The 25,325-nt window shown below is 44.4% G+C and overlaps 1 protein-coding gene across 5 annotated transcripts in view; it reads left to right on the top strand.

Moving 5' to 3' along the window:
* Positions 1-16,563: 16,563 nt before the first annotated feature.
* CGNL1 (cingulin like 1) overlaps positions 16,564-25,325 on the top strand; it is a 229,473-nt gene continuing 220,711 nt past the window's right edge. The window contains exon 1 of one of the 5 annotated variants that reach the window (XM_030188928.1): positions 16,564-16,642. The gene's annotated coding sequence lies outside the window, so the exon portion shown is untranslated. Of the gene's footprint in view, positions 16,771-17,530; positions 17,599-21,513; positions 21,604-25,325 lie in introns of those variants that run through there. The other 4 variants (XM_030188953.1, XM_030188921.1, XM_030188939.1 and 1 more) reach the window with 4 other exon arrangements.

Raw genomic sequence — 25,325 nt, 5'->3', positions numbered from 1 at the left:
ACCGCAGAGATCCAGGCAAAGGTATCAGCCTGCTTATCCGACATTGCTGCCTGGATGTCCAACCGCCACCTGAAACTGAACATGTCCAAGATCAAGCTCATCGTCTTTCCACCAAAACCCATGTCTCCTCTTCCTCCACTTTCTATATCAGTTGATAACACCCTCATCCTCCCCGTCTCATCTGCCTGCAACCTCGGAGTCATCTTTGACTCCTACCTCTCCTTCTCTGTGCATATCCAGCAGATAGCCAAGACCTGCCGCTTCTTCCTCTTTAACATCAGCAAAATTCGCCCTTTCCTCTCTGAACACACCACCCGAACTCTCGTCCATGCTCTCATTACCTCTCGCCTTGACTACTGCAACTTACTCCTCACCGGCCTCCCACTTAGCCATCTATCCCCCCTTCAATCTGTTCAGAACTCTGCTGCACGTCTCATATTCCGCCAGAACCGATATACTCATATCACCCCTCTCCTCAGGTCACTTCACTGGCTTCCAATCAGACACCGCATTCAATTCAAGCTTCTCCTTCTTACCTACAAATGCACTCAGTCTGCTGCCCCTCACTACCTTTCTACCCTCATCTCCCCTTACGTTCCCGCCCGTAACCTCTGCTCACAGGACAAATCCCTCCTCTCTGTACCCTTCTCCAACACCGCCAACTCCAGGCTCCGCTCATTCTGCCTCGCTTCACCCTATGCTTGGAACAACCTTCCTGAGCCCTTACGCCAAGCCCCCTCCCTGCCCATCTTTAAGTCTTTGCTTAAAGCCCACCTCTTCAATGCTCCTCTCACCTTTCAGGAAATCCAGACTGCCCCAATTTGACTGCCCCTATCGGACTGACTGTTCACTTGTCCTTTAGATTGTAAGCTCTTTGAGCAGGGACTGTCCTTTATGTTAAATTGTACAGCGCTGCGTAATCCTAGTAGCGCTTTAGAAATGTTAAGTAGTAGTAGTAGTACTTAAAGTTTTATGCATTACTTGTGTACTTTAGATACTCTTTAGTGCTAAAACCCATCTATTCAAGGAAGCTTATCCAAACACCACGACCTAACCCTACGAACCACCTATTCATCACCTGATCCTCCGACAATGGCAATAACTCAGACCACGCCTCCTCTATCTTTTCCCTATGCTTACCCTGACCCTAACCCCTGATTATCTCAAGCTAGCCTGAAACTAGCACCTCCTCCTTTTTCCTCTACCCCCTCTCCCTTATAATATTACCTTTCTATACATCCCCATTACTCTGCTAAGCTTAGCCTGCTTTCTCTACACTATACTTTGTAATCCTACTACTATGTAAGCCGCATTGAACCTGCTATAAGTGGGAAAGTGCGGGGTACAAATGTAATAAATAAATAAATTAATTAATTAATTAACAGATTTGGATTTTACTTTTTCCCCAGTCTTAGCCAGGGAGAAGAGAGAGATAGATCTCTCTGTTGAGACCCTGTGATCAGTTATGTTTGATAATCTGTGAGCAGCATATTTCCTGATCTCCCCAGGTACTTTTTAGAAAGTAAACAAATGTTTAATTAGTTTTATCATTGATCCATATTTCAGTTACCCGTTATGTTTTGCTGATTGCACATTTTCTGTTCATTGTTCAATATTTTCAAGACAATAAACAATTTTCAATTTGTTGACTCTGCCTACCTGGACTGATAAAGAATCCTGGTGGTTTGTGTGTTGGGTCTGTGAGTGCTTTCTGTGCACTATGGGACCATTGGGAGTGTGGCCCCCAGTAACCTAGAAATCACTGGGGATAATTTGAGAGTGGGAAACTCACCCAGGGGCAGTTGTGACCCAGTCAGTGGGAGGAGCGTGCTAGTGTAGAGCACAAGCAACAGATGCAGGCGGACCTGAGCTATGCTGGGGATAGACCCTCTAAGTGGCCACGGGGTAACCCCAGGTGGGTGGCTAGGCATTTCGTGACTGATCTAAGATGAACATCCCACTAAACTGGCTAATGAGCCAATTAGTGGCAATAATTGGATGCTAATTGGCACAATTTGGAATTAGGTATGCATTTTGCTATGTGCTGTTCTATAACAATGTGTGCCCAAATCCCATAGTGCACAACCAAAAAGGGGGTATGGCTATGGGACTTACATGGGCAGGTCAGGGGTGTTCCTAAAATTTGTGTGCAGTATTATAGAATACTAGAGTTGTGCACCCAAATCGGGTGCCAGGAATTACACCTGGTTTCAGCAGGTGTAACTCCTGGTGTCAAAATCAACAATGTTATTCTGTATTGGATGATCATCTTTCAGTGCACATTATGCATTGAGCGCCAATTTTGTTCTTGTGCCCAATTTTGGGCTCCGTTTACTGAATCTAGCTCTCTATTCAAAACTACTGGCCGTCAGTGTATTATATGTACATTATAGTGCCACTGACCATACATACATGTAGCAGTCTTGAATATACATAATTTTCAAATGCCAACCTCGTGGCCTGAATATTGACCCACATATGACTTAGTATATTGACACAGTGCTATAAAGGACTTAATCTCTAGGCTGTCTGATTAATTTATGACCCACTGACCTATGCAGTGACTAGAAATCACTGGCACCCTCTGATACCTATCAGGTAACCCGTATGATAAACCTGCTGGTCTTAGTCTAGTGCTCTGCCCCCTCAGAATAGATCAATTTGAGGAAGTTTGCACTGCCACCACCCATGGTTCACCTGTGCTTTGGGGAAAGAAAAGAAGTTTTGTTTCCACCTTCTCAATCTTTCTGTGTTTGAAAGCAGAACTTATTTCAGTTGAACCTGAACTCACTTCCTTTTTATTTTTTTCTGAAATTTTCTTCACCTTAAGGTTATAGGCAGCGGAACCAGGTGGGCGACTAGAGTCATGGAATGACCACAAGGTATCAGCAACCAAGGAGCTCAGGGGCAGGGGGAACAAGTAGAGGTTAGTTTGTTTGCCCCCTCTCCTATATAAGAACAGAATCTACTACACCTACTTTAGGTCTTTAATTATAAAACAACTTGTAGATCATCAGCTTTAACCTTAGACATGCATTTGTATATTTGTTGCAAAACACTGAACAATTCAGGAAGAAAACATGGTACACTCACATTTTACCTTCTCTTACCTTAAACTTACTACAGGCTTACCTTTGCCCACTTCAGACGGGGGCAAGAAGTCATAATCTGTCTATATTCTATAGAGTTTACAATTAAACTACCTGCTTCCAGTAACCTACTGAACAGGTGAAGTTAAAAAATAGGATTGGGTCTTTGATAAGCCTCTTTATTTCTTGTATCCACAGGTACAAATAGCTCCTACAATTGTAGTATGGCAAAGAAACATTGTGCCCTTAAAGCTGAGCCTCTCAATACAGCTCCTGTCTCTGTCCAGACTGAATGCTTGGCCTAAGACAACAATCTGGTTTCATGCAATAGATGCATGCAGGGCCGGCCCAAGGCAAAATGCCACCTGTGCCAAAGCTAACATCCCACCCCCACCCCCCTCCCGGGCCGAGATGCCGTCCCTCTGGGCGTTTCATCTCATCATGGTGACGTTACAAACCCGGCAGTGGCAGCAATTCCCATATGTTGCCCTGCCACCTCCGGCACCCGCCTCTTACCTTTACTGCAGTTGTGTGAGCCTCTGACAAAACAGGAAGTTACTTCAGAGAGGTGGCCACTGCCACTGCTGGGTTTGGAACGTCGTGATGAGGTAAAATGCTGTGAAGCCGCTCCCTGAGATGCCACTCCTGTAAAGTGCCACCTGAGACCCCCGCCTCAGATGGCCTAATGGTCGGGCCGCCCATGGAAGCATGCACATTGAATTCCTCATGAAAGAAGTACATGAACTAAGAGAGGAGGTGGCAAAACTAAGAAACATCTATGACAACCAGAAAATCATCCTGGAGACGCATGATGAAACACTGAGGATCACCAGCAAACGGAGAGAAGATTTTGTGCAGAAAGAGGGCAGCTGGACACAGGTCACCAAATCCTGTAAATCAACCTCCTAACTCTATCTTCTGTTGAATTGAAGAATCAGTTCACAGCCCTGGAGGTAGAAGAACTGAAAATATCTCAAAAACAGGAGGAAACAACGAACAAAAATCCCAAGGCCACCAGATCGGTGGGCAATAAGAAGCTAAAGGTAATAGTGGTTAAGATTCTCTCCTGCAGGGTACTGAGATGCCCATCTGCCGATCAGACATGATGACCATGGAGGTGTATTGTCTGCCTGGTGCCAAGATTCAAGATGTAGTGGAAAGATTGCCTAGACTTATCAAGTCTACTGACCACTATCCTATGCTACTAATCCATGTGGGCACAAATGATAATGCTAGGTATCCTACTGAACATATCAAACGTGGCTTCATGGCTCTGGGTCAGAAGGTAAAGCACCTAGGTGCACAGGCAGTGGTCTCATCGATTCTTCCTGTCGGAGGTAAAGGCAGAGTGAGGGAAGCTCGCATCCTGGAGCTAAATGTGTGGCTGCCGATGTGAGCACTTCGGTTTCCTTGACCATGGGATGATTTTCCAAGAGCTACTGAATGACGATGGTGTCCATCTTTCAAGAAAGGGATGAAGTGTCTTAAGTAACAGACTGGCTAAAGCACTAAAGAGAGCTTTAAACTAAATTCGCTGGGAATGGGTGAGAAAAGCCCCAAAGTCATTAGCCATCATCAGGAAGGTAAAACATTAAATACCCTTATAGAAAGGGAAAAACAAGGCAACATTTGTAGAGCTTTACATACCAATGCCCATAGTATGGTAAACAAATGCCTAGATCTAGAGGCTGCAATCATAGACTCCAACTTGGATATAGTGGCAGTCATGGAGACATGGTTCATGGAGAACATGACTGGGATGTTGTTATACCTGGCTATAATCTACTCAGGAAGGACAGGGTAGGAAAAAAGGGTGAAGGAGTGGCATTATATGTTAAGAATAATATCCAAGTGACAGAACTGCAGGACATAAGGGGTAAAGAAGAAACGCTGTGGGTTAAACTGGACATCAGTGGTGTTCCACAGGGATCAGTCCTCGGCCCGGCTCTTTTTAACATCTTTGTGAGTGATATTGCGGAAGGCCTGTCTGGTAAGGTTTGTCTCTTTGCAGATGATACCAAACTCTGTAGTAGGGTGGACACCCTAGAGGGTGTGCATTGCATGAGGAAGGATCTAGCAAAGCTTGAAGACTGGTCTGAAAATTGGCAACTAAGATTTAATGTTAAGAAATATAGAGTCATGCACTTGAGTTACAATAATCCAAGGGAACGGTACAGTATAGTGGATGAAGTGCTCCTGTGTACGGAAGAAGAGTGGGACTTGGGGGTGATTGTGTCCAATGACCTTAAGGTGGTCAAGCAGGTAGAAAAGGCAACAGTCAAAGCCAGAAGGATGCTAGGAAAATTGGATAGAAATTCCATGTGAAAAGGGGGAAAAGATAGTGATAGGAGTGTACTACCATCCACCTGGCCAGGATGTATAGACATACAGTATGTAGAGATGTTATCAGAAATTAGGGAGACTAACAAACTGGGGAACACAATAATAATAGGTAATTTCAATTACCCCGATATTGACTGAGTAAATGTAACATCAGTGCATGCCAGGGAGGTAAAATATCATGTATGAAATCGAGGACTGCTTAACAGGACAGTTGGTTCAGGAACCAAAAAGATGGGGGGAAATTCTAGACTAAGTCCTTAGTACGATCTGGTGCAGGAGGTAATGGTGCTGGGGTTGCTTGATAACAGTGATCATAATTTGATCAGATTTTATATCGGCTCTGAAGAAGAACAGTAAAAAAAAACAAAAAAACTTAGAGGAGCAGCTGCAAAGGTCAAAAATTTATAACAGGGGTGTTGGCATGGTTAAAAAATGAGGTGAAAGAAGCTATTAGAGCTAAAAGAAAATCCTTCGGAAAATGCAAGAAGGATCTGACTAAAAGTAATAGGAAATAATATCTTTATTGAGTCAAGGAGATACATCATACAAACATGTATGGAGGGAATACCTCTCATCCTATTACAGTGAATGTTACAGCAAATAACGAGAACCAACTTTTAAGCAACATTGTAAGAAGAACTGTACAAATAAGACAAAAATACAGCGTCCCACCCCTGACCCAAATTTTGTATAGAAAAAGAAAAAGACCCTTCCCCCCTACCCCACCCACTGTCTGTCCATATAGATATATTATTATTAATGGGAAGCACCCCCATCACTGTCCATTGGTGTGTGTATGGAAACATATCTAGTCCATATATCACAATTCTGGCATTGCCCCAAGGAAACTGAGAATCTTAAAGAAGTTATTAACCACCCCGCCATTTCCCACATAAAATTGTGCTAGGTAGTGAGAGATGGGGGCGCGGTGTCAACCCATGACTGCAATATACATTTTTTAATAAGGAAAGTAGCTACCAAGATGAATTTGTATTGCTCGAACCCAAGGCCGTTCTTCCTCAATGCGGCTAAGCTTCCCAGTAACACCACTGAGTACAACCAATCTAACGTACATTGTACTGTGAACTCTATTACTCCCAATGCCTGGGACCAAAAGGCATAAGGAATAGAAAGTCAAGTGAAAATTGCTAAGGAACGTAAAGAGAGACTTTGAAAAGAAGATTGCGTTGGAGGCAAAAACCCAGAATAATATCTATTTTAGATATAATAAAATCAAGAAGCCAGCAAATGAATCAGCTAGACCACTAGCAGCGGCATAATCGAAAGAGAAGGACGCCCATCTTCTGACACAAATCGAGAGATGGGCGTCCTTCTCTCAAAGTCGCTGAAATCGGCATAATCGAAAGCCGATTTTGGGCGTCCTCAACTGCTTTCCGTCGCGGGGATGACCAAAGTTCCCGGGGGCGTGTCAGCAGTGTACCGAAGGCAGGATGGGGGCGTGGTTAAGAGATGGGCGTCCTCGGCCGATAATGGAAAAAAGAAGGGCGTCCCCGATAAGCATTTGGCCGACTTTACTTGGTCCAATTTTTTTCACGACCAAGCCTCGAAAAGGTGCTTGAACTGAACAGATGACCACTGGAGGGAATCGGGGATCACCTCCCCTTACTCTCCCAGTGGTCACCAACCCCCTCCCACCCAAAAAATTTTTTTTTAACATTTTTTGCCAGCCTCTATGCCAGTCTCAAATGTGATAGCCAGCTCCATCACAGCAGTATGCAGGTGTTGCGACCCTCACCCATGACGCTCTCTTTTCAGCCGCTGTGCGCCTCGGGTCTGCTGAGGAGGCGCTGGCCGAGATGGGCAATCCATACAAGTAGAAGCCGAAACAACGACCTCCACCAACTGCTGTTCTTAAATAGCCCCCTCCAAAGGAAGTCAGGAAACAGCTGATAGGAGGAGTTCCCTTCAGGAACCTTCCAAGAACCTCAGATTGGCCAGCCAAAATGGATAGGCGGCGTCTAGCCACGATTAGCCAATCCGAGCATCGGGGGAGTATTCACAGTGTTCCTGGGCTCCACGCCTGGAAGAGAAAACCATCTTCAGGGATGCCGGCACTGCAAAGATGGCTGGCATTCCCCCGCAGACACCGACGCGGCGCGGACTCTCCGGTGCTCCTGAATTGTTGTTTGCTGTCTAGCCCAGACAGCAAACAACAATTCAGGAGCACCGGAGAGTCCCAGGGTCTGCCCGCCCATCTCGGCCAGCGCCTCCTCAGCAGACCCGAGGCGCGCAGCGGCCAAAAAGAGAGCGTCACAGGTGAGGGTCGCGACAGCAGGTCCCTGGAGCAGTTTTTAGTGGGTACTGCAGTACACTTCAGGCAGGCGGATCCAGGCCCATCCCCCCCCACCTGTTACACTTGTGCTGATAAATGGGAGCCCTTCGAAACCCACTGTACCCACATCTAGGTGCCCCCTTTACCCTTTAAGGGCTATGGTAGTGTTGTACAGTTGTGGGTAGTGGGTTTTGGGGGGCTCAGCACCAGGGCCGGTCTTAGCAAGTGCGGGGCCCTATGCAGACCAATTTGATGGGGCCCCACCCTAGCCCTGCCTCCATCCTAACTCCCCCCCACCCTAGCTCCAGGGCCAGCCACCCCTCCCTCCGAGCTCCCGGGCCGCTCCCTCCAGCTCCAAGGCCCCCAGCTCCAGGGCTTCCCCCCCTAGGGCTCCCAGCTCCAAGGCCTCCCTCCCTCCCAGCTCCAAGGCCCCCCTCCCTCCCTCCCGGTCATTTTTTAACACCCCCCTCCAAAATCCAGTACTAGGTATGTGGAGAATACAAAACACTCAGGACCTATAGAGCAATTCTACCATACCATAAGCAGTTATTTCTACGAATCACACAAAGAAAAGGAAAACATTTTAAACACTACAGTGAGCACTAGAACATCAATTCACCTATTGTAAAATGAAACCAGACAGAATAGTACAGATTTTCGATCCTGCACAGTCAATGCCAACTGAAAACCATGTCTTTTTCACAAACACAGATACACCCTAATCCACTATAGAATAAGTAGTAATATTTAAACTTTCTATTTAGACAAAAATTAAACTGAACCCCCAAGATGCCAGACTCTGCATACAATGCAACACCACAGAAACAGAAAATGTCCCCTACTTCTGTGCAAAATATAAAGACAGCAGATGTAAATTTGAAAAAAAAACTAACAAATACCAATCACCACTTTACAAATTAACAAATAGAAATAAAACAAATATAGAAAATAAAATAATACCATTTTATTGGACTAATAGATTTAGCTTTCAGAGGCCAAAACATCCTTCCTCAGGTCAATATAGTATAGTACTGTTACAGTATCCTATCCTGACCTGAAGAAGGGGGTTTTGTTCTCCGAAAGTTAGCCAAAATGTATTAAAATTAGTCCAATAAAAAGATTACCTTGTTTACATGTTCTATTATAAACATTTATTAACACATCTACAATACTACTTTATCCTAGAGCAAAAAAATAAAAATATATATTTTATTTACAGTTTGTTGTCTCTGGTTTCTGCTTTCCTCATCTTCTTTTCACTGTCTTCCTTCCATCCAGCATCTGTCTTTGGTTTCTCTCTGCCATCCAGTGTCTGCCCTCTCTGCTGTCTCCTCCATCCAATGTCTGCCCTCTCTCCCTGCCCCTTCCATCCACATCTGCCCTCTATCTCTGCCCCTTCCATGATCCATCCACCATCTGCCCCTGTCTGCCCTCTCTCTCTCCCCCCCATCCATTCACTGTCTGCCCTTTCTCTCTGCCCCTTCAATCCACAATTTGCCCTCCCTCTCCTATCCATCCAGGGTTTGCCCTCCCTCTCGCTCCCCCATCCAGGATCTGCCCCTCTCTCTGCCCCTTTTTTTCAGCCCCCAGTTCCAGCCCCACTATCCCACCAGTCCCCCATTTCAGCCCCAGCCCTTTTCTCCTAGCAGTCCCAAGCTTCAGCCCCCCAGCTACTTCTCCCTGTCCCCTTTTCAGCCCCCAGTCCCCAGTTTCAGCCCCTGCCCCTTTTCAGCCTCCAGTCCTAGTAGTAGCCCCCTTATCCCACCTACCCTCCTTTTCAGCCCCCTTCATCCACATGCCTTGTATTAGGGCCCCCCTTTTCAGAACCATTCTCCCACCTGACCCACGCATGCCCCATTTTCCCACCAGCCCCAGGCATGGCCCCCATTTTCCCATATGGCCCCTTCTCAGACCCCAGTGCCAGTCCCCTTCTCCCATCCGAGAACCCCCTCCCCAGTCCCCTTCTCCCATCCAAGAACCCCAGTCCCCTCCCCACCCGTCCCCTTCAACCATCCAAGAGCCCCCTCCCCACTTTATAGAATGTGCTTAGGCGAATTTCATTTCAGTGCTGAATTTTTAGGCATGATATATAGGATCTAGTCCTAAGTGGATAACACAGTTAATGTTGGAGTGCTTAGCGCCTCCTAAACAGAAGGTGGTAAGTGCCCCTGTGTTAATTTTTTGCAGGAACTGAATACTAATGTGAACATTAACAAATGACCTGTAAATAAAAAAAAAGCTCTAAAAAAGTACCCTGTTAAATATGGGCTTAGTGCGCAGGAAAGTCCCGCATTAAAACCCATTATGCCCAGATTTTACCGCATTTTAGTAAATGGGCCCCTCAGTTTGTACTATAGTAAGTGACGGCAGATAAAGACCTGAACGGTCCATCCAGTCTGCCCAACTGTCACACTCGTTATCAATTCGGGATTAAGTCCACAATGAATGCGATGTAAAATACTTGATCATGGTCTTTCTTTGGTGTTTCTGGGACATAGACCATAGAAGTCTGCCCGGCCCCATCCTTACGTTCCAACTACTGGAGTTGCTGTTCTGGGATCTTGCAAGGTACTTGTGACCTGGATACTGGGCTTGATGGACCTTCGGTCTGTTCCAGTATGGCAATGCTTATGTACTTAGTTTCTATCCCCTTATGGTTTACCTGAGTCCCATCACTGCGTTCAGATCCCTAGAATCATGGGCCTTAAATCCGGCTGCTAGGGGTCACCACTGCACAAAGACAGACTCCTTCTCAGGAGCTGTATGCTAGATACTTTACTTCAAAAACATTAATAGCACACCTATAATGATACCATGCTAGGGAGGGTACAAAAATCACAAGGAGTAATAAAAGCACATAAAACAAACAACAAAAAACAAAGCCAAATGTTATTCTGTTAAATAGTTAATCTTAAAAAGTGCAGCAGCTTTATAAGGGTTGACAGAGAAACGTTTCTATAACCTTGTACGAATTTAGTCAAATGTGCATGTAACACAAAACACAGTTCCTTTGGTGTTACATAGAGGTGTATTTTCAAAGCACTTAGACTTATAAAAGTAGTAACCTATGGAACTTTGTAAGTCTAAATGCTTTGAAAATGAGCCCCAGAGTAGGCACAGAACATGGGGGCAGATAATGACATAAAAACCTGGTTTGTCAGCTCACCTCAGATCTACCACAGAAGCTAATCCAGTAGTGGTTTGCCCCCTTGTATGCATGGAGTTGAAGTTTTGATCATATATGCATGAAATCAATAGGACAATCAGAATGACAACTCCACACATGCAAAACCAGTAGTGGATCAGTGCATTCGGTCAGCATGGGGCAAAATGGTAACCCTCCTAAGCTACTTGCTGTTGCAGTACCATAGAGCAGGGGGTACATCCAGCCAGTAGGGTCTTCAGGATATCCACAGTGCACATGCATGAGATAGATTTGCATACCAAGGAGGCAGTACATGCTAATTAATTCAGGGCCTGTTGCTTCATGTTCAAATGTACAGTGCTGCGTACGTCTAGTAGCACTTTAGAAATGATAAGTAGTAGTAGTATTTACCACCGAAACCACTGGCCGAGTCCATAACACCTCAACTTGAAATTGCCTCAATCAGAATCCACAACAAAACCCTACGCGATCATATGAATTGTGTCTTGTTTTACAGACCTCCAGGTAATTGGAATGAAGCCCAGACCAACTTCATGGACTTCATTTCAAACACATGTGTAACCAACTCTAATACAGTAGTACTAGGAGACATCAACCTTCACTTAGACGACCCGAACTCTGTCAACGCACGAGAATGTAAGGAATTTCTCCATTTATGCGATCTCAAATGGCCACAAATGCAAGCAACCCACGTCAAAGGACACACACTTGATCTCATCTCACACAAACTCTCAACAGACCAGAACCGACCACTACAAACTAAACTTATCCCTACATTGGCAGAAGAAGGGAATACAACGGATACTAGAACACACATCCTACAGCACAAGAGGTCAAGTAGACACAAAAACATTCTGGCAACTAATATACAATAATGAATAGGCAACACAAACAGACTCCATATACTACCTCATAGAATGGGACAAAAGATGCAAAAGCATACTATATGAAATTGCGTCCTTACGAACAAGAACCCCACGCAAGCATAACTCGACACCATGGTTCAATGATGAACTGAAAAAGTTAAAAACACAAACCAGGAAACTCGAATGAGCATGGAATAAAACAAAAGATGAACATACACACAACACATGGAAACAAATACAGAGAAAATACAAATACGCAATAAGACAGGCCAAAGATCATACTATAAAACCAAAATAGGGACAGATTACAAAGACATGAAGAAATTATACCAACTCGTGAACAAACTCCTAGGCACCAACTTGCTCACTACCATGAATATAGACATCCCATCTGCAGATAAACTTGCAAAGTGAAAAAATTGTAAACCTGTGCAACATGCTACCTCAGAACAACACCGACATCCTTAATGAATTGGACCTAACCACTGGAGAATACCCGGCAGATCGGACCTGGTTAAACTTCGCCCTCCTTACTGTCGAAACAGTTAACCAGGTGATTAGTAGGTTTTCCAACAATCACTGTAAACTAGATACCTGTCCCAGCTACCTAATGAAATCTGCCCCTGACCGCTTCATAGCAGACCTCACTTCCCACCTAAATTACATGCTTCAGCAAGGCCTCTTCCCTAAGGAAAATGGCAATATCCTACTCACCCCAATACCAAAAGATACCAAGAAAAAAACCAAATGAAATCACTAACTACCGTCCAGTAGCATCTATCCCGTTGGTGGTCAAACTGATGGAAAGCATGGTAACCAAGCAACTTACAGATTACATAAACAAATTCTCAATATTACACAAATCACAGTCAGGCTTTCGCCTCCTCCACAGCACGGAAACAGTATTACTCACTCTTCTAGCCAAATTCAAGCAGGAAATAGCAACAGGCAAAAATATCCTTCTCCTCCAATTCGACATGTCTAGTGCATTTGACATGGTAAACCATACAGTCTGTGCCAGAGCCAGTGGCGTACCAGGGGGGGGGGTGGGTGCAGTCTTCCCCGGGTGCACACCACTGGGGGGGGGTGCCGCGCGCCTGTCGGCTCTTCGTTTTTATGCTCCCTCTGCCCCAGAACAGGTTACTTCCTGTTCCGGGGCAGAGGGAGCATGAAAACGAAGAGCCTGCAGGTGCGCGGCACCCCTCCCCCAGCGGCGTGCACCCGGGGGGGTTCTTTCGCCAGGGGGGGGCGTTGCGCTGTTCCGGGGGGGGCGCTGCACCCGGGGGGCGGGGCGCATCGGCGATCCACCCCAGGTGTCAGCCCCCCTAGGAACGCCACTGGCCAGAGCCGGTGGTGGGAGGCGGGGCTGGTAGTTGGGAAACGGGGATAGTGCTGGGCAGACCTATACGGTCTGTGCCCTGAAGAGGACGGATACAAATCAAGGTAGGGTATACACAAAAAGTAGCACATATGAGTTTATCTTGTTGGGCAGACTGGATGGACCATGCAGGTCTTTTTCTGCCATCATCTACTATGTTACTATGTTACTATGTATAATATATTAATAAGATTACTAGATAAGTTCGGGATTGGTGGAAACATACTTAACTGGATCAAGGACTTCCTAACCACAAGAACATATCTAGTAAAATCAAATTCAAACATATAATCACCGTGGAAAGCAGACTGTGGAGTACCTCAAAGATCACCGCTATCACCGATCCTATTCAACTTAATGATGACCCCACTTGCCAAGTCCAACTATGGTCTTAACCCTTTCATATATGCAGATGATGTCACAATATACATTCCTTACAAAACCAAACTGACAGAAATCACCAACGAAATCAAGCTCGGCCTGAACATCATCCTGGATTCATGGGCAAATGCATTTCAACTAAAACTCAATAAAGAAAAAACTCATTGTCTCATCCCAACACAGTGCGGACATCCCCACAAGTATCAACACCCCAGATCACACCCTTCAATATCAGACAGCTTGAAAATCCTCGGTGTTACAATGGACCGTAACTTAACACTAGAGAGCCAAGTGGCATCCACAACAAAGAAAATGTTCCACTCAATGTGGAAACTCAAACGCGTGAAGCAATTCTTCCCGAGGGAAACATTTCGCAACCTGATACAATCAATGGTACTAAGCCACTTAGATTACTGCAATGGAATTTATGTGGGATGTAAAGAACAAACCTTAAAGAAACTTCAGACCGCTCAGCAATCCATACACATAGAAAATAGGCAATATGCCATACTATGGCAGAAGCTAGAGGAGCTAATTTGACAGTAGGGTCCTTAACACTACTAATAGTAGGTAGGGGGGAGGCAGGCAGGGGGGGGGGAGGCCATGGGGAGGAAGGGGGGAGCTGACCGAATGTGTATTCTTCTGTCCGATTGCATGGAATAGTTGGAGGGTGAGAGAGGGACACTGGGGGGGGGGGGGGGGGCAAAAATTGAAAAAAGTTGGTGCAATTATGCTTTCAGGATGTTATATGATCATATTTCGAATTTGAATGTTGTACTATTTAAAGTGTTGATGACTAGTTTCACTGGGTGAGGTTTGTGAGCATATATTGTACTAATGACAATAAAGAGAATTGAAAAAAAAAACACGGCAGCTAGGCTTATATTTGGTAAAATGTGACTTGAAAGCGCAAAACCCCTCCGTGAAAAACTACACTGGCTCCCAATCAAAGAACGCATTGCCTTCAAAATCTGCACACTGGTTCACAAAATCATCTACGGAGAAGCCCCGAGTTACATGACAGACTTAATTGACTTACCAATTAGAAATACATCAGAATCAACACGATCTTATCTAAATCTGCACTACCCAAGCTGCAAAGGGCTTAAATACAAAATAACTTACGTATCTAGTTTTTCCTACATAAGCACACACCTGTGGAACGCATTACCAAAAGCCTTGAAAATGACATACGACCACCTAAACTTCCGGAAATCACTAAAAACCAACCTGTTTAAAAAGGCATAGCCTACCGATCTAATTTAAATGCCTAATCTCTGCAACACAACTAAACTAAAGCTTGTGATAGACATAACACAACTCTTCCGTTCTCTGATTCCCTAATTTGTTTTATTTTTCTTACATTTGTACCCTGCACTTTCCCACTCATAGCAGGTCAATGTGGCTTACATATTATATACAGGTACTTATTTGTACCTGGGGAAATGGAGGGGTTAAGTGACTTGCCCAGAGTCACAAGGAGCGGCCTGTGCCTGCAGTGGGAATCGAACCCAATTCCCCAGGACCAAAGTCCACCACTCTAACCACTAGGCCACGCCTCCACTCCATGAATGTCATCTTACCACAACATCACCCTGTATTTGTTCACACCGGAGCCTGCAAAGGCCTCTCTGGTACTATGTAAGCCACATTGAGCCTACAAATAGGTGGCAAAATGTGGGATACAAATGTAACAAACAAACAAACAAATAAATAAAATAAATAAATGCATATGCATTGTGGATATCCTGAAAACCTGACTGGCTGGCTGGGTTGAGAAGATTGCCTGGATTCCCCTACCATATGGCAGTGCAAATTGCCTCTGCTGCATGCAAATTAATCTCACCTGGATGTTCTGATAACTTGACTGACCAGAGCACTGCTTCTCAACTCTTTCCTGGAAGCATATCTAGCCAGTCAGACTTTCAATATAACAGCACGGAATATGCATGAGACAGATTTGCATATAATGGGTCTCTCTGCCTTATGTAAATTTATCTCATGCATGTGGAATTAGAAAAGGTGCATGAATTTGTGTAACCCTGCAATTTGTCTCCGGGTGTTGCCATGGAACTTTGACTTTGATTATGCTTATGCTATTTTTTTTTTTTGGGGGGGTGGGGTTAATTTCCGGGGGGGGGGGGGGGTTTGTTTGATTTTGTGTTTACTTTTGTATTCCACCTTGAATTTGATGGTTAAGCAGATTATAAATGCCAGTATTCTCTGTATGACAAAACCTTTAATAAAAATATAATTCAAAAAAAAAAGAAAAGGTGCATAGAAGGGGTGGGGGGAAGATAGACTTTTTCAGGTTCAAAAGTGGCTATGTTTGCTTCTGGATTTTTGGGCGCTTTCAGCAAAATGTTCAGATTTACACATCATATAAAAAATGCCCCTCTATATGACCTTTGATGTTTTTACAGTCTTGAGAAATTTATCTCTCTATGGGACTCATAACTGAGATCTTTTCCTCCTTTCATAAAAATGTTTAAAAATATAAATTCTTTACATTGTTGAATGACTCTTGATTTTGCATTGTGCCTCTAATGCTAATATTGATTTCCTTTCCCTTTGCCTCCTCAAAGTCATACATATGCTACTGCAGTTAGTTCAAAAGTAGAAGGGGCTACAAATATCAGAATGCAAACATTATAAAAAAGATAACTGGCACTGGCAGAAAGCCTTTCTCCTAGAAGCGAGGATCACACAATTCTGAAACACATCAACTAAAGGGCAAGGCGCCGGTGCAAAGAAAAGAAAACAAACTGTAAGAGTAAAAGGAAAGACCAATGAGGACACCTTCCGCCGGACCGCAACCAATCACCAGGCGCGGCAGGACCAATCGGGGCTGGGCTTCAGGTAGGTGGGGCAGGGCCGACGGAGCCTCGGGTGGGAGGGGCAGGGGGGGGGACCGAGTGCCGGGGAGGAGGGACTTAACGTAGCTTTGCTGATATGCGAGGGGCGGGCACGACGAAGCTCTAGGGGAGGGGTTTAGTTGATGGTGGGCGGGTTCTGGAGAGGAGGCGGTCTTAGTACAGCTGGGCGGTCGGAGGCGGGTGGTGGTGGTGCCTGCGGAGCTGCTGTGCGGCATGGCCTGGCTGTGAGCGGGGAAAGCACGGATCGCAGGTAGTTATTGCTGCTGCTCGGCGAGGGACTCGGGGCTCTGGCAGGTGACTCTCCCGAGGCGGTTTGTGGTGAATGACTGCTTTCTTCCACTCTACACGGAGGAGGGGGATTGATCCTGTTGTGTACAGGTACTGAATTCTTCAGGCCATGGGGAGGGGGATAGACATGCTGTGCCAGTCCCCAGATTGTTCCCCCACCCCCTGCGTCTCTGACCGGCGGTACAGTGACCTTGGCTCTGCATCCCCCGGGTTATAGATGTAGGTGTGAACGTCCCCGCTTTGCTGCTGCCTGTGCTGGAGACTCTTCTCAGTTTGATGGAATGATTTCGTTCAGGGCGCGTTTCTGCACAGGTCAGAGCTTTATCACTAGGTACCGATCAGAGCCCTTCACCTGTTCCTTGGGGAAGTCGTCTGTCTTGATCCAGCCTGACAGATATAGGTTCTTATCATTTGTTCTTGTGAGTCTTTCGTACTGAATGACCCTTGTGGGTGATTTTGTTTGCAGATCTTGGCTTCACGTTTTGGGACAGGTTATTACCCTGCTGTAGGGAAACATGTTTCTTGGCATGTTTGCAGAGGTTTTCCGATGAGGGGAGCCGGCATCGCCCATGAGTGGTCAGAGATCATAGGACAATTCCTTTTCTTTCCAGGGGTGGGGACCATGCCGCGTTTTCCACCACATTCTTTATGCATTCTTTGCATTCCTGAACTTTTTTGCACCTCTAAATTCTTCTTTGTCTTATGAATTGGGCTATTCCTGGGTGGATAGAGGGAGTTAACTTTTAATCACTCCATGTGTTTGTTCACTGGTATCAGTAGAGAATGGGCACAGCACACCAGGATTTTTTATCTTCATGGATATTTTACTTTGTAGTGAGCCATCTTAAGAATTTATGCAAGAATGGGGCCAAGCCAGTGACCAGTGGCATGCTGTGTGCTGCCATACAGGAGATCAAGGTTTGAGTCCAGATTCTTGGGCTGGGAATGCTAGTGCAGAGGCCCTGGTGGTGGTTTTGGTGTGGTGGGGTTGGGATCAATGTACAATAGTAACATCTAGTAAACAGTTACAGGGTGCCTATGTAATGGATCTCAGGGGAGCTATATTCTGTGACTCCTGCCTGAGGACTCTTCCATGATTCGGGAGGGGGGAGAGATTTCTAAATAACAGGAAATTCTAGCTAGTTATGAATGATTCTGTAAAAATTCTTAATTTTACTATAGAGTTCGATTCCCACTTCAGGCACAGGCAGCTCCTTGTGACTCTGGGCAAGTCACTTAACCCTCCATTGCCCCATATAAGCCGCATTGAGCCTGCCATGAGTGGGAAAGCGCGGGGTACAAATGTAATCAAAAATAATGCTTTCACTCATTGTAAATAAAGTTTCTTTATTTTACAGCAGATCTGCTCTCTTCGCACAGTACTTAGGATCTTTGTCTTAGGTCTTGTAGTCACTAAATTGGATTATTGTAATTCATTGTACTCTGGCCTTCTACTTAAACAGGCTAGAACATAGTAAATTTAAAACGAATCAAAGAAAATATTTCTTCACTCAACATGTAATTAAACTCTGGAATTCGTTACCAGAGAATGTAGTAAAAGCAGTTAGCGTAGCGGGGTTTAAAATGGCTTGGATGGCTTGTTAAAGGAAAAGTCCATAGACCATTATTAAAATGGACTTGGGGAAAATCCACTGCTTAATTTCTAGAATAAGCAGCATAAAATGTATTGTACTGTTTTGGGATCTTGCGAGGTACTTGTGACTGGGATTGGCCACTGTTGGAAACAGGATGCTGGACTTGATGGACCTTCGGTCTGTCCCAGTATGGCAATATTTATGTACCGTTGCTCAATAGAGATCTGATTCCCACTTGGGAAGAGCTCTGAGTCCATGTGGACTCCTTCAATAGATGTGAAGTTCTGAAGAGCTGACTTGCAGCTGGTGGTTATGTTCAATAAATAGTTTTAGTATGGAAAGAATCCAGTATTCTTTAGTACTAATATAGCTCCTAGAATTATGCAGTACCCTATGAGAAAAACCATATATTAATAGCAGAAGAAAATGAACAATCACTCTTCGCCTTTCTGACTTTCAGACAATGCTTTAGGTGAGGTAACATTGATATTTAAACTATATTTGTTCCCTGGCATGTGGTTGGATTATTACTGCACACTATACACCTGAGTAAATCACTGTGCAGGTGGCACCCCAGGTAGTAATTTACTGTGCAGGTGACACCCTAGCATTGCTATGTATAGGAATACAGTAGAAACACAGGCAAGACCTGAATGAAAGAAACCTCACATAAACAAGAATTATCTTTTGTGATAAACCCCTAATTAGAAAACGTACAATGAAACAGTTTTGTAACTAGATGAGTGAAAAAGTGCCTCACAGGATGTGCAAGAATGTCGAACATACATCTTGTCCAGTGAATGAGAGCTCATTTTATATGACAGCTCATTCATGTAATGCAACCAAGCAGGTAGTGGGGTTAGGTGGTCTGCTATCGGGGGAGGGGTAATTTTTATAAACTTCCTCTGTGTTTCAAACGGGGAAAAAAACTCTCATAAAATTTAATGTGTGCACCTTCTGTATGGCATGCGCATTGGTGTTCTTGGGGCATAGTTTGGGCAGAGCTGGGGTAGAATTGTGATGTGTGTTTATATGTTATAAAATATACACATACATCACATTGACACTTTTGAAGCAAGTTCAGATTTGCATGTTGGGTTTGTGCACTACTGGGAATTGTTCTGTATCCTATATAATAAAACACTCCTCCAACGTTCTGAAGCTGAGAAAGTGAAGCCTCGAAGCATTCCTGCAACGTTCTGGAACTACGTGTCGTCAATTGAGGAGATGGAGCCTTACAGAGCCCATGAATGCTTCAAGGCTTGAAGGCTTCACTTTCTCTCACACACACACACATACACATACACACTCACTCTCTGTCTCTCACATACACTCTCTCTCACACACACACACACTCTCTCTCTCTCACACACACTCATTCTCTCTCACATACGCATTCCATCTCTCACCCACACACTCTCTCTCAAACATACACACTCTGAGGGAAGGGGGGGCCAAGAACTCGGAGGGAGGGGGGCCTGCACCTCGGACGGAAGGGGGGCCTGAAACTTGGAGGAGAGGGAAGGGGGGGGTCATGGAACTCGGAGTCCCACACACACTCACTCACTCTGTCTCTCACATACTCTCTCTCACACACAGACTCACACACTCTGTCTCTCTCTCTCTCTCTCACACACTCATTCTCTCTCACATACACATTCCATCTCTCACCCATACACATTCCGAGGGAAGGGGGGGCCAAGAACTCGGAGGGAGGGGGGCCTGCACCTCGGACGGAAGGGGGGCCTGAAACTTGTAGGAGAGGGAAGGGGGGGTCATGGAACTCGGAGCCCCACACACACACACACACTCACTCACTCTGTCTCTCACATACACTCTCTCACACACTCACTCTCACACACACATACACCCTGTCTCTCACACACACTCTCTCTCTCTCTCTGACACAAACACACATACACCCTGTCTCTCACACACACACTCTCTCTCTCTCTCTGACACAAACACACACACACACTGTCTCTCACTCATTCTCTCTCTCACACACACACTTTCTCTCTCACACACACACACTCTCTCAAACATACACACTCCGAGGAAAACCTTGCTAGCGCCCATTTCATTTGTGTCAGAAACGGGCCTGTTTTACTAGTTTTGTTATAAAATATAGCAGTAACGCCTGTGTTTACTAAGGCATGCTATGGGCACGTTAGCTATGGGCGCGTTAGCGTTTTTAACGCACATAAATGGTTTACGTGCGTTAAACGCTAATGCACCCATAGAAATGTATAGGCGTGTTAGTGTTTAATGCACCTTAAATTTAAAGGTGCGTTAGAAATACTAATTCACCTTATACCCCAGTTTCTACTGGTGCTGTCTGTTATCATCTCTTGAATGATCCTAGTAATTTTTTAAATCTATTAACTGTAGAATGTCCCGTTGACATTTTTTTCTCTGGTCACTGATTCCTTGCTGTCTTGGAATTGGGTACTTTAACAGGACCCAGTGGAATTAGAGATCAGAAGACAGCAGAACTGGGGAATGATTGAGTAGGCAGGTTAGTAATTGTAGGCAAAAGTTACACTTTTCTCTATATCTAATGAAGAAAAAAATGACATTTATGCCATATAGGTGATTGTGTGTGGTATCTGACATCTGTAAGATCTGCAGTCACATACTCTGTACTCCTGCTGTCAGTCTCTTCTGGTGATGTCACATATGCAGTCAGAACAGTCAGAATTATGGGTCCTTGTTCATTGTCTTTTATTAATAATAAGCTGCTGATTCTGAAAGAGTTTCAGCATGTAAATGTAATTGTGCTACAACAGAGTAAAATCTTTGAGAATCTGTGAGGATAGGACATTTTCCTGTTTGGACCTGGCAGACAATGCATGCCAAAATGCAGCTTATAGGTGCCACAACTGATCAGGAAAAACCATGTAAAACAGTGCTGCCCTCTCAGTACAATATAGGCATTTAAATCTAGAGCTCAGGTCCATGTTTGGTTGCATACCTTTAATCTTAGAACCTTCTTCGTTCTCTTTCTCTTGCTGGATGATAATTTTGCCAGCAGCTATCTAACAAGTCAGCTAGTTTCTGAGCAGCTATATAGCCTGTCAGTATGTAATCAGATGAAGCATGAACGTGAGTGCTTATGAAATCAGGGCGTATGGTAATAATGTAAAGTGCATACTTATTTTTAATAGAACTACTGGATGAATTCAGCTTTCAGTCTAGCTGGATACCTGAGGCCACGGGAGGTAGTGACTTGTTCAAAGTCATAAGGACTGGAGGAAGAAGTTGGATTTGAACCTTTTTTTAACAGAAAACAAAATGTCATGTGGAGAAGAACAGATGCCAGCATAAGGTCAGCAATTGCAGACATGGGTACGGATGCTGTTTGAGGATGTTAGTTGCTGGGGACCCATTCAATCAAAGCTAGTAGTAACTGCTGAGGTTTTTAGGATTCAGGAAATTGAAATAAGATTCTGCCTGTTCTATTGAGTTGTTTGTACCACATCAGTTAATAGGGAGGGTAACAAGTTTAGCCTTGTGCTGTGCAGTTTTTCCTGTTTTCCGTGTTCTTAAGGGATCAAGTCCTCAGTCATGAGTATTGAGATGAAATCTCCTCTCTTCTGCCCTTGCCATGTCACCTTGGTCACTGCTCAACCTCATTGGGTTGTGTTAATCTTTCTTCACTCTTAGAATGTGAATCTAACCTTTTTGTTGTTGGCATGGATTTCCCAAGTAGACTTGTCCATTTAATAATTTGTTGGAGATGCATCAAAATTGGAATTATTGATCAGAACCTATAACATTCAGGGTAAGTTGCTTCACTTGTTATGGCATGGTAGCTTTCTTTTCCTTCTTTAGATCTTCCAGCTCCATTGGGGCTGGCTGCTGCTTTGGTTATGCTGCTATGAGAGTATTTCATTTGCTTGGAGTTGCCTTGTTCAAGTATCCTGACCAAAACAGTAAATTGCAACTTCCTGTGGAACCCTAAATGTAAGCATGCTGAACCAGCTGCTACTACCACTGTTTTGGGACTGGTGTCTTCCCAGGGATCCTCTCAACAACATGGAAAGGAATTTCTGTCATTTGGTGGTTTTGCTGTCTATGTACTTTCTTTCCTTTTGGTCCTTCTTTCTAAGGTTTAACGTTTTTTTATTCAGGATCAAAATAACCATACATCAAACCACTGGGAAGCAAACCTAGAGAAAGACATCAATCTGTTGCACAGTAATAGCAAACAGAAAGGGAATAGCAAGCAAAACACCTGACCGTGTCTAAGACTGATAAGCTTATAATCCCAATTTTATGAACCCCCCTCCCCCTTTAACCACTATACCCCTTAACCTATTTACTTTAAAACTACAACTGATGGTCCTTCTTTCAAATAAAATAAAATGGGGATCTCCAACCTCAGCCCTTGCCAGGTTGGGTTTTCAGGCTTTCCCCAATGAATATGCATGAGATCTAACTGCATACAATGGAGGCAGTGCATATATGTAGATCTCATGCATATTCATGGAAATCCTGAAAACCCAAGTGGATTGCGGCCCTCGAGGACCAAAGTTGGACAGCCCTGAAATAAAATAAACAGTAAGTATTATTACTGTTGATATGTTTTAGAAAGATTTCACATCCTACTATCAACCCCATGGATCATGTTTGGGAATTGAACCTAAGGACATTTTGTGATACCATTGATGCCCCTGGTGATGAAATTAGATCAGTGGCCCTCAACCCAGTCCTTGAGGTTGTTTTCAGGATATCCTGTCGTTTCTTTCTCTATAATATCAGCAAAATTCGGCCTTTCCTTTCTGAGCACACTACCAGAACCGTCATCCACACTCTAATCACCTCTCACTTAGACTATTGCAACTTCTTTCTCACAGGTCTCCCACTTAGCCATCTCTCTCCTTTTCAATCTGTTCAAAATTCTGCTGCACGACTAATATTCCGCCAGTGTTGTTATGCTCATATTAGCCCTCTCCTCAAGTCACTTCACTGGCTTCCTATCTGTTTCCGCATACAGTTCAAACTCCTCTTATTGACCTATAAGTGCATTCATTTTGCAGTTTCTCAGTTATGTCTCCACTCTCATCTCTCCCTACATTCCTCTCAGGGAACTCTGTTCACTGGGTAAATCTCTCTTATCTGCACCCTTCTCCTCCACTTGCTAACTCCAGACTCCGTTCCTTTTATCTTGCTGCACCATATGCCTGTAATAGACTTCCTGAGCTGGTACATCAAGCTCCATCTCTAGCCGTCTTCAGATCTAAGCTAAAAGTCTACCTTTTTGATGCTGCTTTTAACTCCTAACCCTTATTCACTTGTTCAGAACCCTTATTTTATCATCCTCACTTTAATATTTCCTTATCTCTTGTTTGTCCTGCTTATCTGTCCTAATTAGATTGTAAGCTCTGTAGAGCAGGGACTGTCTCTTCATGTTCAAGTGTACAGCGCAGCTGTGTACGTCTAGTAGCGCTTTAGAAATGATTAGTAGTATATCCACAATGAATATGCATGAGGATTTGCATGCACTACCTACTTGTTATGTAAATCTATTTAATGCATATTCATTGTGGATATCCTGAAAATCCTACTGGCTGGGTGTGCCCTGAGGACTGGGTTGAGAACCACTGCATTAGAGCATGTGTGGGGATGCATTTGCTGTGTCTAAGATCATACTGGCAGCTTGAGCTGAGGCCATGATTAAGGGCCTTGTTTTAATTTTATTTCATATATACTCCCTGCAAGTCTGAAAACTATCAATGAGGTGTACATTCAGGTGTTGTAGATATTTTTCTGTTCCCGGAGGGCTTACAATTTGAGTTTGTACCTGAGGCAATGGAAGGTTAAGTGACTTGCCCAAGATCACAGGAGCTGCAGTGGGATTTGAACCAGGCTCCCCAGGCTGTAATCATTACTGTGCTAAGGCTTTGCAGGTACCGCATGTTAATTGCAGAACTTCTACTTTAAATGTTGAGTGTATTTTTGTTCTGTAATTGATGCAGAGAAAATTTTGTGATTGTGTTACCTGCCACTTGAATGGCATTGCCCCAGGTACAAAAATAAGAGCTCCTTTTACTAAGCGGCGGTAAGTCCAATGCGGGCTTACCGCTCGCTATACAGGAAGTACCACTGGGCTACCTCAGCAGCCTGGCAGTACTCCCACTCCTAGCGTGCCGTCATTTCCAGTGTTACAAAAATTGATTTATTTTTGTAGCGCCAGAGTATACCTGGCAGTAATTGGGCACTGCCGCTCGCTAACACGGGAGCCCCAATGGGTGGCGATGAGGGCTCCCCCCAAAATGGCTGCATGGCAAGTGCTTTACTTGCCACACGGCCATTTCCTGCAGGAAGGCGAGACTTCCCTTTTACCAGCTGTGGTAAAAGGGGGCCTCGGCGCACGTTTAAAACACGCGCCAGCACCGGCCCCCATTTGCCACAGCTTGGTAAAAGGGGCCCTAAGTGCCTATACATAAACCGCTTTGATTGTAACCACAGGCAGTGTATCAAATCCCATCCCATTTCCCTTTCATTGTGTTCAAGGAGGGGTCACTTATGTTGTTTCTGGAACCCATGATCATTTGGAAATTTCTGCACCTACCTTAATCACTGTGAACGTATTCAGACATTAAGTGTCCTGTTAACAGTGCACAATGGTTGTGGGTATGGTCTCCTTTAAGTGGGCAGTAGTGCTGTAAAGGGGAAACAGAGGCTTGAGATGAAAAAGTTTGTGGCAGTGTTTTCTGTTCTGGCTTAGAGCAGATAACTTTTTTGTTTAACACCATCGATTTTCATGACGTTGAAATTCACATCTGTACAGCACCAGCACAATGTTTGCAAACATATCCTCCTCTTATGAGCATTTATGTATTTTGAATTCAGCAAGAGAATGTGGAATTTGTTAGAAGTTTAGCAACCTGCTGGGTCCCGTTTTAACAATGTCCAGGATATACTTTTTTTTTTTTTTTTTCCCCCTGTAACAGTAGTTCATATAATATGGCTGAGTTAAGATCATTTCCTTTGCAATAGAATTCAAAGCTTTCAAGAATCACAATCGGAGGAAAACATATAAAA

The sequence above is a fragment of the Microcaecilia unicolor genome, chromosome 1 (assembly GCF_901765095.1).
Source record: "Microcaecilia unicolor chromosome 1, aMicUni1.1, whole genome shotgun sequence".
Lineage (NCBI taxonomy): Eukaryota > Metazoa > Chordata > Amphibia > Gymnophiona > Siphonopidae > Microcaecilia > Microcaecilia unicolor.
Note: the sequence above shows the minus strand (reverse complement) of the source record. Positions and strands in the feature narration are given on the sequence as shown.